This window comes from Lissotriton helveticus, chromosome 3_1 (assembly GCF_964261635.1).
Source record: "Lissotriton helveticus chromosome 3_1, aLisHel1.1, whole genome shotgun sequence".
Lineage (NCBI taxonomy): Eukaryota > Metazoa > Chordata > Amphibia > Caudata > Salamandridae > Lissotriton > Lissotriton helveticus.
The window spans coordinates 1,639,032,418-1,639,048,855 of NC_136061.1; positions in this window are offsets into that span (position 1 = coordinate 1,639,032,418).

A 16,438-nucleotide genomic window follows, 5' to 3' on the forward strand; every position below is an offset into this window, starting at 1 on the left:
ACAGTGTTATTGCCTCACCCACCGCCTGTCCAGGCCGGTCACCCACCGCCAGTCCAGCCCGGTCACACACCGCCAGTCCAGGCCGGTCACCCACCGCCAGTCGGCCCCGGTCACACACCGCCAGTCCAGGCCGGTCACCCACTGCCAGTCCAGCCTGGTCCCACACCGCCAGTCCAGGCCGGTCACCCACCGCCAGTCCAGCCCGGTCACCCACCACCAGTTCAGGCCGGTCACCCACCGCCAGTCCAGCCTGGTCACCCACCGCCAGTCCAGCCCGGTCACACACCGCCAGTCCAGGCCGGTCACCCACCACCAGTCCAGGCTGGTCACCCACCGCCTGTCCAGCCTGGTCACACACCGCCAGTCCAGGCAGGGCACCCTCTGCCAGTCCAGGCAGGGCACCCTCCGCCAGGACTGGGCGTTGCCTGGACTGGCGGTGGGTGACCGGGCTGGACTGGTGGTGGGTGACCAGCCTGGACTGGTGGTGGGTGACCGGGCTGGACAGGCGGTGGGTGACCGGCCTGGACTGGCGGTGGGTGACCGGGCTGGACAGGCGGTAGGTGACCGGCCTGGACAGGCGGTGTGTGACCGGGCTGGACTGGCGGTGGGTGACCGGCCTGGACTGGCGGTGGGTGACCGGCCTGGACTGGCGGTGGGTGCCGCAATAACACTGTAAGGGTGTTTCTCAACTGCCATTCCAGATTGCATCATCAAATGTATGTGTTGGCCTGCATCGCCCCCGCGGAAAGCGTGCACCACCATAGCGGCGCCAGTGAGTGAATATTTTCAAATGATGCACCGTCACGGTAGCGCGCACATGCGGCTGCCGGTGTGTGAACGTGACGGTCCGTGCAACTTGTAGCCAATGGGAACAGGTTACGCGTAAGCGTAAGCGCATGCGCATTCAAAAATTGCGGAAGACGTGCACCGCCACAACAATGTGAGTCATTGGCTCTTTTTGAATGAAGCATCCAGGGAAAACCAATTGCTGCAGACGTGTGCCACTGATATGAGCTCAGGGCCCTATATATGTGTGAAGATTTCCTGCACACATTCACAGCTTCCAGCCACTGCTGCCTGCGACCGTCACATCCACCTGCTGCTCCTGAGCTATCCAGCCACTGCTGCCTGCGACCGTCACCTCCATCTGCTGCTCCTGAGCTATCCAACAACTGCTGCCTGCGACCGTCACCTCCACCTGCTGCTCCTGAGCTATCCAACAACTGCTGCTGTATTGCCACAGTCGTGAACCTTGCCATGCAGGGAGTGCGAGAGACCCGGTCTCGTCCCTTCACCGCAGCGGAGCTGGATGCCCTTGTGGACGGTGTGCTCAGCCACTATGAACGGCTCTACGGTGCCCCCGGACAGGTAGTAAGTGAAGTGGGTAACATGTTGGTGGGCATGAGGTGGTCACTGACTCCTTGCTTCTGCAAGCTTGGCGGTGTGCTGTGGGACCTTCACATGTGTTGTACTGCGCATGGCTGCATGAAAATACGTGTTTCTGCAATGTATATGATTGTCAAACAGTCCACTGACGTTCTCCTCTTGTCTCCCATCCTGGTAGGTGAAGCTGCACCTTCGCAAGGCCGTGTGGAAGACCATAGCACGTGATGTACGGGCAGTGGGGGTGTGCAATAGACGACACACACACTGCCACAAGCGCTGGGACGACATATCCAGGCTCAGCAAGAACGTTGCGGAGATGACACTGGAGATCATTCCGAGAACAGGCCGCCTTGAACGACGCACCATGACGCCTCTAATGCACCGCATACTGACCTGTCCGCCCGGCTGAGAGGGGATCAACAGCAAACTAGCGGTAAGCAGACTGTATGTGTCTGTAACTTGTGAGTGAATGCATGTATCCGTGCTCAGACACAGTAGTGAGATCCGTGGTGCGTATCTTTAGCATATATTGCATGTTGGTGTCATTAGCGGAATGAGCGGTAGCACCCATGTCGGCCAGGTGGACAGACCAGTTGATTTGTATTTGAGGGTTCCAGGACATGCCGTTGAGGTCTGGTGGCCCATGGCATGACATGTGTGGTGGTCTGCATGCACTTGCCCTGTTTGTATGATGTACAGGTTTCACAGACACCCACAGATCTATGATGTGTGGATGTGTGGTAGGGGTGGTTCGTGTACCGGATGGGTGCTACATGTCAATCGACTGTAAGGAACGGTGTGACTTTGAAACCTTCAGTACGTGAGTGTGTCACTTAGGTTAACATCTCTTCCCTCTCTCTTCCAGCTTTGGCCGAGGGCACTGAGACACAGACGACGGAGATGAGTGGTGGCAATGCATCCGGATCCAAGATGACACACACGCAGACTGACACTGAAGAGGGCAGCCACGGAGAGGGGGACAGAACCGTCCCTGAGGACTCACATGTGGAGACACCAACGTCCTCATCCTCAGAAAGTGTTGGTGAGTCAGCAGTGTTGTCACAGACAGGGAGTGGGCAATCGACACCTTCAGTCGGGACACAGCACACAGGGCCCACACTGCCACCCACTGCAACATGTACTGCTCGTGCTCGCCAGAGGAGGGGTAGCAGAGTTGCCTTCGGTGCAGGAACCGCTGCCCCTGCCCCTGTGACACAAAGTGCACTTTGTGCAGAGGCTGTTGATCTGCTGCGACAGCTGTGTGTAGGGCAGACCAGCATGATCAATGCATTCCAAGACCACGATAGGAAGTTGGGGCAGGTGGTGGCATTCATGGAGGGGATGCATGGCGATGTTGCTGGTCTCCACAGAACAGTTCAGTCATTGGCAAACACTGTGTCCTCAGCCATTGTACAGTCGCATAGACAGGGTGCTACTTCTGTACCACCATCCACACCACTTGATGTTACAGGGGAGAGTGAGTCATCAAACCAGGCCTCTTATTCAGGTTGTTACACTAGGAGCAGCCACAGGCAGCAAGGCAGGGCACGGAGAGCACAGACACCTAGGACTGTGATATCTTTCTCCGAAGACGACGTGAGCAACACTGTAGTTGACACACAGGATCATCAAGGGGTGTTGGTGGACATGGATTCACATGCTACACAGGCATCCCCCACAAAAGGGACTCCCAAGCCAAGGGCACCTCCCAAGAGCAGGGACACTCCCAAGGACAAGGACACTACCAAGGAAAGGGCACCTCCCAAGAGCAGGGACACTCCCAAGGACAAGGACACTTCCAAGGAAAGGGCACCTCCCAAGAGCAGGGACACTCCCAAGGACAAGTACACTACCAAGGATAGGGCACCTCCCAAGAGCAGGGACACTCCCAAGGACAAGGACACTACCAAGGAAAGGGCACCTCCCAAGAGCAGGGACACTCCCAAGGACAAGGACTCAACCAAGGATAGGGCACCTCCCAAGAGCAGGGACACTCCCAAGGACAAGGACACTACCAAGGATAGGGCACCTCCCAAGAGCAGGGACACTCCCACGGGCAAAGTAGCTTCAAAGGAGAGGGACACTACAATGGACAAGTCTGCACCCAGGGACAGGGCACCGGCAAGGGATCAGGGACATTCCAGGGACAGGACACCTCCTACGTCCAAGGCACATCCCATGGCCAAGGGTTCTCCCATGGACACGAGCACCATCAAGGACAGGCATATATCACCCCTGGCTGCACTGAGGATGATGTTTAAGGAATGTACAACACATGTGTCAGCGGTGGAGTCCCCCATTCCTCTACTCCCATCCACGCACAGCAGAAGCAGAAGAAGGAGTACACTGTTGTTGCATCCCCCATTACACATAATGCAGAGGGCAGAAGGCAGGCCCACAGCAAACGGCAGGCAGGGTCCAGCACGTCCCCAGAGAGCAGACCACCACAAGCACATGATACACCTTTGATGTCTGATGATGCCACTCCACTTACCAGTCCAGTCATGTCCAGGGTGCTCCAACATTTCACAAAAAAACGGAGGCACACACCAGTGACACATGACCACCCAGATATCGCTCCAGTACAGCTTTCCCCAGCTCCCAGGGCCACACTGCCTCCTGGCCCATACAGCTCTGTGGCTCATCATTTCAGTAGTCCTAGTGAGTCAGCTGCAATTCACTCTCATGTGTCAGATGCAGGCATGGTATTTGTTGGTCAGTGTACAGGGACATGTCCTGGCAGTGTGTCTGGGTCTATGGCTCATGTGTCAGTCAGTAGATCGGTGGCTGTGTCTCACACTCATGTTTCTGGTGCTGGCGGTGTGTCTGGGTCTATGGCTCATGTGTCAGTCAGTAGATCAGTGGCTGTGTCTCACACTCCTGTTGCTGGTGCTGGCGGTGTGTCCGAGGCGAGTAGTTCAAGCAGTCCACCAGATTCTGTGGTGTGTGGTTTAGTTGCCATCACTCACATTTCATTTTACTTTGTGTGTAGATTGACAAATTTAACCACCTAGATATTATTATTGTCCTTGTCACGGGTCGCTTGACACACGTACTTGGGTAGCCAGTGATGTACCTGCTCTGTTGGCCACGATGCCCCTTTGCTGTTCTGATACTGCTTTGTGCCCTCTCATATGCTGCCTCTGATGTACCTGCTCTGTTGGCCACAATGCCCTGTTGCTGTTCTGATACTGCATTGTGCCCTCTCATATGCTGCCTCTGATGTTCCTGCTCTGTTGGCCACAATGCCCTGTTGCTGTTCTGATACTGCACTGTGCCCTCTCATATGCTGCCTCTGAGGTAGCTGATTCTGTGCAATGGACTGATGATGCACTTAGCCCCTCTCATTTACTGCCTCTGATGTAGCTGTTCTGTGCAATGGACTGCTGATGCACTTGACCCCTCTCATTTACTGCCTCTAATGTACCTGCTCTATTGGCCACAATGCCCTGTTGCTGTTCTGATACTGCATTGTGCCCTCTCATATGCTGCCTTTGATGTAGCTGTTCTGTGCAATGGACTGTTGATGCACTTAGCCCCTCTCATATGCTGCCTCTGATGTAGCTGTTCTGTGCAATGGACTGCTGATGCACTTACCCCCTCTCATTTACTGCCTCTGATGTACCTGCTCTGTTGGCCACGATGCCCTGTTGCTGTTCTGATACTGCATTGTGCCCTCTCATATGCTGCCACTGATGTTCCTGCTCTGTTGGCCACAATGCCCTGTTGCTGTTCTGATACTGCATTCTGCCCTCTCATGTGCTGCCAAAGATGTAGCTGTTCTGTGCAATGGACTGTTGATGCACTTACCCCCTCTCATTTACTGCCTCTGATGTAGCTGTTCTGTGCAATGGACTGTTGATGCACTTAGCCCCTCTCATATGCTGCCTCTGATGTAGCTGTTCTGTGCAATGGACTGCTGATGCACTTAGCCCCTCTCATATGCTGCCTCTGATGTAGCTGTTCTGTGCAATGGACTGTTGATGCACTTACCCCCTCTCATTTACTGCCTCTGATGTACCTGCTCTGTTGGCCACGATGCCCTGTTGCTGTTCTGATACTGCATTGTGCCCTCTCATATGCTGCCTCTGATGTCCCTGCTCTGTTGGCCACGATGCCCTGTTGCTGTTCTGATACTGCATTGTGCCCTCTCATATGCTGCCTCTGATGTTCCTGCTCTGTTTGCCACAATGCCCTGTTGCTGTTCTGATACTGCATTGTGCCATCTCATTTACTGCCTCCGATGTAGCTGTTCTGTGCAATGGACTGCTGATGCACTTGGCCCCTCTCATTTACTGCCTCTAATGTACCTGCTCTGTTGGCCACAATGCCCTGTTGCTGTTCTGATACTGCATTGTGCCCTCTCATATGCTGCCTCTGATGTAGCTGTTCTGTGCAATGGACTGTTGATGCACTTAGCCCCTCTCATATGCTGCCTCTGATGTAGCTGTTATGTGCAATGGACTGCTGATGCACTTACCCCCTCTCATTTACTGCCTCTGATGTACCTGCTCTGTTGGCCATGATGCCCTGTTGCTGTTCTGATACTGCATTGTGCCCTCTCATATGCTGCCTCTGATGTTCCTGCTCTGTTGGCCACAATGCTCTGTTGCTGTTCTGATACTGCATTCTGCCCTCTCATGTGCTGCCAATGATGTAGCTGTTCTGTGCAATGGACTGTTGATGCACTTACCCCCTCTCATTTACTGTCTCTGATGTAGCTGTTCTGTGCAATGGACTGTTGATGCACTTCGCCCCTCTCATATGCTGCCTCTGTTGTAGCTGTTCTGTGCAATGGACTGCTGATGCACTTAGCCCCTCTCATATGCTGCCTCTGATGTAGCTGTTCTGTGCAATGGACTGCTGATGCACTTACCCCCTCTCATTTACTGCCTCTGATGTACCTGCTCTGTTGGCCACAATGCCCTGTTGCTGTTCTGGTACTGCATTCTGCCCTCTCATGTTGTGCCAATGATGTAGCTGTTCTGTGCAATGGACTGTTGATGCACTTACCCCCTCTCACGTGCTGCCAGTGATGTACATGATCTGTTGTGCCCAGTGCCCATGCTCTTTGATATTCTGATATTATGCACCTATTATGTTGAATAAAGCTAATAAATCATGTTTTGTTGTTAGTCGTTGTCATTCCTGGTTGTGTACTTCAATTGTGTATATTTTGGTGCGATCGTCAATGTATTTCCTGTGACATGACACTCCCCCTTCCAACGTCACAGCCCTGGCAGGTACTCCCCTTCCGACAGCAATTGGTGAGTTTGCGTACCTGCGTCGTCGTCGATGATGGTCCATTACTTGCTGGTGGTGGAGCATGAAGAGTATCGGAAATGCGTGCAGCGCTAGGTCCATGACGGCGATCTGCTTGTGGTGTGTATCTACGCTGTGGTGATTCCGCCGTGTTCAGGCAGGTTGTTTTTCTGCAGCGAATTTATGTGTGTTTTCCGCCATCGTGATTTGGAGGACGGTCGGAGACGTCATTCCTTACGGCGGTGTGTCTGGATTGGGTGCGTCCGCCGCGGGGTCGGTTGTACTTCCGCGGCGGTGCGTGCTCTTCCGCCGTGTACGGATATTTGACAGTGTTTTCCATCCTAATATGGCGGACGGAGTGTCCGCGGCAGGCGGACGGAAAAAAGGCTTTTTCCGCCTACTCCAGGACGGCGGTCGTCCTTCCGTCCGCCATCCTAATTGGCCCCTTAGTCGGGTATTCCCAGCCTTGGGAGGTTGGCTGTCGTTTGGGGACATTCTGTTGTTCCAACTGTCTCACACGTGTTACCATCCACCTTATTGTACCAGGGACTCTCCGGGTGGGTGGTTGGGCTCCCACTGTTACTTTTGAAGGGCTCGGCATGTGAGACATCATACCGTGCCGATGATGACTAATCTCTTAAAACTCCTTTCGCTAAATGTTTGGGGACTCGAATTCTCCAAGACATCCGGCCCTCCTCACTCCCATTCCCAGAACCTCCCCCACAAAGAAGCACACCAAAGGGAAACGCACTACCAAATTCAAGCTCATAAATTGTAGATTAGCAGTCAAACACGCAACAGAACTTGCGATAACCATCCTCTCGCATGACATAGACATTGCGTTTATAACTGAGACTTGGCTAAACAAATTCTCCACACCAATCCTAGACATGTTGGTGACCCCAGGCTTCACTATCATCAACAAGGACAGAAATGACAAGGACAGAAATACCATTGCCATCTCAGAAAAGGACTCCTTCAAGTACAGCTCCATCGAATGTCTCACCACCAACATCAAGACTAATGACAATAGAACAATTCTCTGCCATCTCCTATACCATCCCCCAGGCAACACGTCCACTTTCGGGGAACACCTGTCAGATATGATTGCCCACTGCTCACTCGGCGATGCAAATAACCTAATTCTCGGTGACCTCAATGTACTCTGGAATGAGGCAAACAATCCACTAATTCTGACCCTCAACAATCTTCTTCTGGACAACAATTTGACTCAATTCTGCTCAGAAGAAACGCACAAGAATGGGACAACCTTGGATGCCATTATCGCTCAAAATGACACAGTGACGATTGACCACGTCCTCCCCGTAGACTGGTCCGACCATCACAACATCCTATTTCACATCAACCAAAAAACTCTTCTCCAGCCCCCCTTGCTAGACACCCCAAATGGTCCCTGAATCTAACTCAGATTCCTTTAACAGACCTAGATACAAAGATATGTGCACTCCTACCTAGCTTCTCTGATCACCTTTCAACAACGGAACTTACCTTGCACTACACTTCAAAGATGACATCCATCCTCGATCAAATAGCTCCTCTAAGATAAAAAAAAGCAGGAGTACTCCATCCAGATCTTGTTTAACTCCGAGATTAACTAAGAAAGGAGACAACTAAGAGCTACAGAGAGACTATGGAGACACAACCCCTCAGTCACACACCGCGAACAACTCAAAGAAGCTCGTGGGAAGTACAAAAAACACATTGAGAATGAAAAATCCTCATTTTTTTGCACTGCACTAGATAACACAAAAAACAAACCTAGAGAACTCTTAAGCATCATTAGACAACAAACCTCCAAGCCTGCTATCTCCGCAATGCAAGCTTCCAAACAATTATGTGATAAGTTTGCAATCTTCTCTGAGTAAAAAATCAATAAGATCGAACTTTCACTTGAGATCAACATCAATACCCTCAGCAAGATCCCCCAGCCCGAGATCAAGGACGCCCCATACAAACCTCCTTCAAAATCGTGGAAATCTTTCAGCCCTATACATGAAGACGAGATAGTTAACCTGATCTCCACATCTAAGCCTACCTCACGCGCTCTTGATCCTCTGCCGCCTCAATTAACCAAAAAGCTTACACTCTCCCTTGCCCCGCTATGGTGCAAGATCATTAACAGTTCACTACAATCGGGCATCATCCCGGAATGCCTCAAACAGGGTCAAGTCACGCCACTGCTAAAAAAAACAGACCTAGACAAAAAAGATCTAACAACTACAGACCAGTCTCAAACCTACCTCTTCTAGCTAAAATCCTAGAAAGATGTGTGCTCTTGCAACTTACCCAACACCTGGATAGCATCAACCTACTCGACACCAACCAATCGGGCTTTAGAAAGGGATGTAGCACGGACACCGCGATCCTCAACGTCATTGATGACATGCACAAATCATTGGATGCGGACAAATGCTGCCTTCTCCTCCTCCTAGATTTATCAGCAGCTTTTGACACGGTTGATCACATCCTCCTCATTAAGGCTCTTCAAGAAAGGGCAGGTCTAGATGAGGTGGTCTTACAATGGTTCTCCTCCTTCCTCCACAACCGGACTCAAAGAATAAAAATCAAAAACTGCTTGTCTGACCTACATCAAGTTAGCAAGGGAGTCCCCCAAGGATCAGTGCTCTCCCCACAACTTTTTAACATTTATTTGGAACCACTCACCACCTTACTCAGAAAAGCTAACATCCCCTTTCACCTTTATGCCGATGACACACAGATCTACCTGGAAACCACATCCATTGACGACATTCAGAGACTCAATGACACGCTCAGAGAAGTCCAACACTGGCTATCAAGGAACCACCTAAAACTCAATCAAGACAAGACTGAAATACTCCTCATCTCCAACAAAGAAGAGAACCCTCAAATTACAGAATGGTTATCTGCAATCGATACACTTGACGGAAACATCACCCTGGCGGATTCTGTAAAATCATTAGGGATCACTTTAGACCCGAAACTGAACATGACCAAACACATTAAGATCTCAGCAAAGAGCGCCTTCCTAAACTTAAAGCTATTGAACAAAATGAAACCTTCTCATCCCAGCCAGGGACCTTAAACAAGTTACCCAATCACTGGTGTTATCCAGATTAGACTATGGGATCGCAACACTGTCAGGCTCAGCAAAGGCGCACATGGCCCCCCTTAAAACAACACTAAACACAGCAGCTAGAATGATCACAGGCATGAAGAAATGTGACCATATCTCACCCGCACTCAGAGAACTAAAATGGCTCCCAGTTGAAATGCGTGCCAGTTTCAGAACAGCCTGCCTCACCCACAAAGCCCTTCACACAGGCAAACCCGAATACCTGGCTTCTAAACTAAAAAAAGCCGGACAAACCAGGTCCCTCTGGAGCTCAAACACACTACTACTCATCCCAATGAAAACACGCAAATAAAAAAACGCAGCCCGATCCTTCGCGGGAATCGCGCCCAAAATCTGGAACGCTATTCCCCCTCATAAACGAACTATCTCCTCCTTCCAAAATTCAAAGAGCAACTCAAAAATCTTTTCCTTGACCGGTCCCTAGCAAAAGGGCAGGAGACACAGAAGAGCTTTTGACAATACCCACTGATGGGGGTGGGATCCCCAAAGAACGGTCATCCTGTTAAGGTACTACGAGTACGTATTGACACTGTTGACTTTTCCTCCAATACGCAAAATGTATACCTGATGTTGTTCTAGAGACTCTTGACACTTGTGCTGATATCTGCACTGTACTTACTGTGAATGTCTGTTAGGTCTTTGCATTTGAACGGTTGTGAAGCACTCCGATACCTCCGGGTCTGGCTAGCGCTATATAAAACTCCATAATTAATAAATAAATAAATGTATACGCATTGCATGTGCCATTTCCGTAGCTCTTAAAAACACCATTACTGACTTAGGGCCATTTGATGCCTGGAGATATTTGCTCCCTGATTCCAAAGACTTCTCATTCTTCTCCCATGCACACGTTCATATTCCCGAATAAAACTATTATTTTCTCTCCCTCCCCTTGCTCCAATCACTAGTTACTGCAGAGATATCCGACATTTCATTATCTGGCCATGCCCATATCGCAATATCACTTCAGCCTCTTAATCCTCAGCGTATCACTTAATCTCAATGGAGATTACCTTCCAAGGTCCTCCATGATATAGTCAATCTAGCAGATATCCAGAAAGAGATCGAGGCCTTTTTCTTCACAAACGATACCTATGGCACTTCGGAAGCTGCCAGATCGGATGCTTTTAAGGCGACCCTCCGGGGAGTTGTAACAACCCTCCCTTCATAATAAACAGCAGCTGGCTACATTGCGAGGCCAGCTATGCTTACACCGTACTAATAAAGCACAACGCCTCTTGCTCACTCTCAAACAAACGTTCTACACAGGGGAAGACAAGGTTGGATCATGCCTATCGCGGCGCTTACGGGGCCAAACCACGGGCGCTCACATCTCCAAACTTCTGCGAGCAGACGGTACTTGGGACATATCGGAACTTGACAAGAGCTTAACTATTTCAAATTGTTACATAGATTTATACACGGACTAACCCTGCCCTCTAGAGGAAATCATGGCTTTTCTTGATTCCTGCCGCAGGGACCCTATTAGTCCCCATCGCATGAACCTCTTAGACAAACCAATCTCACAAGAGGAAATAGCAAAAGCCCCGAAACAGCTTCGAACAGGGAAAACTCCTAGCCCTGAGGATCTTCCTGTTGTCTTCTACCTCACTTTCTATCCACAGCATCAAGATCATCTTCTTTACCTTTTTAATAATTTCACGGACACCACCGGCCTTACTCCAACTATGTCAGAAGCTGAGATAGTGCTTGTCCCTAAGCCGGGGAAAGATCCTTCCCTTTGTACCTTTTACCAACCCATTGCCCTCCTAAATACAGACGAGAATATTTGTACAAAGATCCTTGTGAATCGTTTGGAAACCTATTTGCCAGGTATCATAGACCCGGACCAGGTTGTCTTTATCCAACATCGCCAGGGTGAGGATAACATCTGCCGCTTAGCCCATCTGGTGGACTGGAAGACCGTCTGCCGCTTCTCTGCCGCGGTCGCCTTGCGACCGCAGCGGAAAAGCTCTAATATGGCGGCGGTGTCTATCAGACACCGCCAGCCATATTAGGATGTGCTGGGGGCTATGCATTTCCGTGGCGGCAATGCCACCACGAAAAGGCATACGGTCCTTGCTTTGGGGGCCCGTTACGGGCCCCCAGGGTGAAGGGGGGTGGGGGTTGCACATGGGGGGTCCCTATGGGACCCCCCTGCGTTTCAAAATACAACATGGCAGGCACTGCACGGTGCCTGTCATGTTGTGCTTTGAAACGCACAACATGCACTTTTAACACTGCAGCGGGCGGTGCTTTCAGCACCGCCTGCCACAATGTTAAAAATGCGGGATGCACCCGCCACTGTGGCGGGTGCATCCTAATTCCACGGATGGGACCTCCGCACCTGTGTCGGACGGTCCCGTCCTAAGACAGGTCCGCCATCCTAATGGACCTCTAAGGGCCAGATGTAGGAGCCCAAATACCGGTCGGTAACGGCCGATTTCGGCCGTTACCGACTGGTATTTAAGAATTGGCATGTAGGGGGCCAATTTTACCGATTCGGTAAATTTACACTATCGGTAAATGTACCGAATCGGTAAAATATCGAATCGGTATTTTTACCGATTCGGTAACTTGCAGATGTAGGTGGGACTCTTCAGAGTCCCAAAGGCCTTACAGATTCGGTATTTTACCACCCACTCCAATTGGGTGGTAAAATACCGAATCCTGGTGTGCGTGCACACCTATGCCATGTGACAGACAGACATGCCCTTAGGGCATGTCTGTGTGCCACATGGCACACATGCCTGTATTCGGGGTGCTAGAGGGTGTCAAAGTGGCACCCCCAGCACCCTTGCTGAAATCGGTATTTACCGAATCGGTAAATACTGATTCGGCATTGCCCATTGATTCCTATGGGCTTCAAGGCCCATAGGAATCAATGGGCAATACCGAATCGGTATTTACCGATTCAGTAAATACCGATTTTTACAGATTCGGTAATTCAATTACCGAATCTACCTAAATCTCCCTCCTTCATATTTACCGATTCATAAATACCGAATCGGTAAAATTCGGTATTTATGAATCGGTAAATACGATTTTCCTACATCTGGCACTAAGTCTTTTGTCCCTGAGACTTCAACAGAAGGCAAGCACAGTTCAAGAACTTGGAGAATATTCTGTAGATGATGAAATGTCCCTAAAAAGTTCCTTCTCCTTTTCTTGGCAATGAAGCAACCACTGCAGGCCAACCCAGCAAACAGCACACTGGCAGAGGGGCAGTAAAACTCCTGCAGCTTCCTTGGTTCTTCTCCTTGGCAAAGGGTTTCTTGTTCCAGAAGTGATATAAAGTTCTTGGGACTGGGTCCCAATATTTATACCCCAAATTCCTTTGTTCTCTAAAGGCAGAGAGGCCTCTGCCTAGTCCAAACCAGTTCCTGAGCACTTTGTTTACATGACTCTCTCCTTCCTTTCACTGTGCAGGGCAGAGACATCAGCCGCCCCACAGGAGGTGGAGCCAGTACAGGGGAGGGAAGGCACAGCTCTGGAGCACTTTGTTGACATGATTCCTTCCCTCCTTTCACAGTGCAGAGCATAGACATCAGACACACCACAGGAGGTGGAACCAGCATTGTAGAGGGAAGGCCCAGCCCTGTTCTATTCAGGTCCCAGGTGCAACTCCTCCCTCCCATCTAGATTCAGATCTCTCTATTCACCACTGGGCTGCCCCAGCCTGTCTCCTGGAAACCCCCAGCCCTGTCACTCACAAACCCAGACAAGGAATACACAACCTAGCAGAGGCAGGCCTCGACAGTTGGACAAGAAAATACCTACTTTATTAAAGTGGTATTTTCAAACACAGAATATTAAAACCAACTTTACTAAAAAAGATGTATTTTATTAATCTGAGTTCAGGCATACTAAGTTCGAATTTCTACCTTGTTCACTGAGTCAGTTGGGATTATAAGAATGTAATATTCTAACTGCCCATTCTAGACTATGGAGAACAGGTAGCCTTGCAATAGTGAAAAACGAAAATGGCTTTAGTTCACTATTAGGACAAGCTACACACACCAGTGAATGTCCTACCTTATACTTACAATGCACCCTGCCCTTGGGCCTACCATAGGAGTGTCTAATATGAAACAAAGGGAAGGTTTAGGGACTGGCAAGTGGGTGCACTTGCCAAGTCGACATGGCAGTACTAGACTGCACACAGGCCTTGCAATGGCAGGCCTGAGACACACTTTACAAGCTGCTTCTGTGGTTGGCACAACCAGTGCTGCAAGCCCACCAGCAACATTTGATTTACAAGCCCTGGGCACACATGGTGCACTGTACTAGGGGCTGCCAGGTAAATCAAATAACTCAATAATGGAATCACCAATTAGTACATCAATTTAACATAGGGAGCACTTGCACTGTGGCACTGAATAGCAGTGGCACAGTACCCAAAGCATATAACCAGCAAAAACATATAAAAACAGAGGAGGCAATCCATCTAAAATGGAAGGGAGACTCACGCCAATGATGCCATGTCTAACACCAAATATCTACCAAAGTATCCCACAACGTGAGTCTGCTTAGCAGCTTATGACGCAATGGTACTTTACCCCTGCCTGTATCCAGCAGACGGTACCGAGCTTTCCCCTAACTTGTTGGAGGTGTCAGGTAGATAGAGGTGACCTCATTCACATCTTGGTCCTGTCCCAGTCTTACGCTATTTTGGAAAGAAATCCTTAGTCATATTAAAGACACAGTGGGATTCCCTATGGTCAGGTACAGCCGAGTCCCGCTCCTCCCTTATCCTCAATCCAAACCCTTGGGGTAGGAGCCCTTCCCAGCTCCAGCACTGCTCACCTCCCCTCTTCCCCCAAGCAAACAACTTAAACAACACACCTGCTTGAATTAAGGGTCGTAAACCCTGGCCGTATTTATTACATAACAATAATCAGACATTAATATTATTTTGCATCATGTACACAAAACGCAGAAAGTCCAGTGCATTGCATTGATAGGTACAGTATGTCATTGGGCTAACCTTAACATGTCTCCAATACATAGCCTCTCCTATAATAAGCTAAGTGATCAACAATATTATCTTTCTGTGCATCCCTGTTTGAGCCTACAGCAAGGTCAATGACCTGCCACAGATCCAGATCAGGCTAGGTCCCAAACTCCTACCGGAATGACCTTGCGCAGGGTGCCCAGTTCACCCTAAGGTTACCTCACTCCCAGGCACCCCCTACACCCTCAACATTATCTCTATAAGGGGCCCTTGCAGTCATGCCCAGCTTACTTGGGCCCTTGTGCGCATTCGGGGGTTGGCCAACCAGCCTACTGAAAGCAAAACTTCCCTTCCCCCTGCACCCTTCCAGCCTACCAGCTGTAACTGCCCCTGGAGTTCCCTGAGAGACCATCTGTGTCCCCCTCGGGTATCCTCATTTGACAATGGTGATGCCTGCTAAGGACGTAAACTATGCTTACCAATCATGACCTTACCGCCTGACCAAGGAAAAGCAAATATAAAATACGACAAAAAACACAAAACACCTCCTAGAAGGAAAATTCAGTTAATACTAAACAATTACTTTAATAAATTACCTCCTAACAAAGAGAAAACAATAATAAAACATTCTCAAAACTTCTGCCTTAGGGGATGGTGGGTGGAGAAAAATTCCATTGGGACCTCAGATCAAAGCCCGACGTCCTGATAAGGCTGTGGAGCATCTGACATTAATATTATTTTGCATCATGTACACAACACGCAGAAAGTTCGGTGCATTGCATTGATTGGTACAGTATGCCATTTGGCTAACCTTAACATGTATCTAATACATAGCCATTCCTATCATAAGCTAAGTGATCAACAACATTATCTTACTGCGTATCCCTGTATGAGCCTACAGCAAGGTCAATGACTAGCCCCAGATGCAGATCAAGCTAGGTTCCAACTCCTACTGGAGTGACCTTGCGCAGGGGGCCCAGTACACTGGAAGGTTACCTCACCACACCGGCACACGCTACACCCTCAACATTATCTCCATAAGGGGCCCGTGCAGTTATGCTCTACTTACTTGGGCCCTTGTGCGTGTGAAAGGGTTGGCCAACCAGCCTACGGGAAGCGAAACTTCCCTTTCCCCGCACCCTTTCAGCCTACCGGCTGTAACTGCCCCTGGAGTTCCCTGAGAGACCATCTGTCCCCCCCCTCGGGCGTCCTCATTTGACAATGGTGATGCCTGATAAGGACCGTAAACTACGCTCACCAATCATGACCTTACCGCCACAGGTCAGTACAGTTGCCTGACTATCTGGCCTTCCTCCTCTGCCCCAAAGAAGGTCATGCTCTGTTCCGTGCTTCTACCAGCATGCATGCCAGTAAATTGTTTCCTAATCAACTCATTACCCTGTTAAGAGAGGGCACGCCAACCTGTAAGAAAAACTGCTCCCACCGGATGCCCCAAGCGTTATTGCATGTGGTTTCAGGGTTCTGAATAATTTATCAATCCGATTATTAAGCCTTTTCGCTGAGTGGTTCAGGGCTCACACTGTCGCACACCCTCTCCACTGAGATCTTGAAATCATGTGTGACCATACCAGTATTGCCTCAGGGTATCTTTTGTCAGCCACCCAACCTCTGTGATCAGGTTCTCAACTACAGCTTTCCTACTCAGGTGCACAAGGTGCTTACCTCCTAGGTGCAAGATA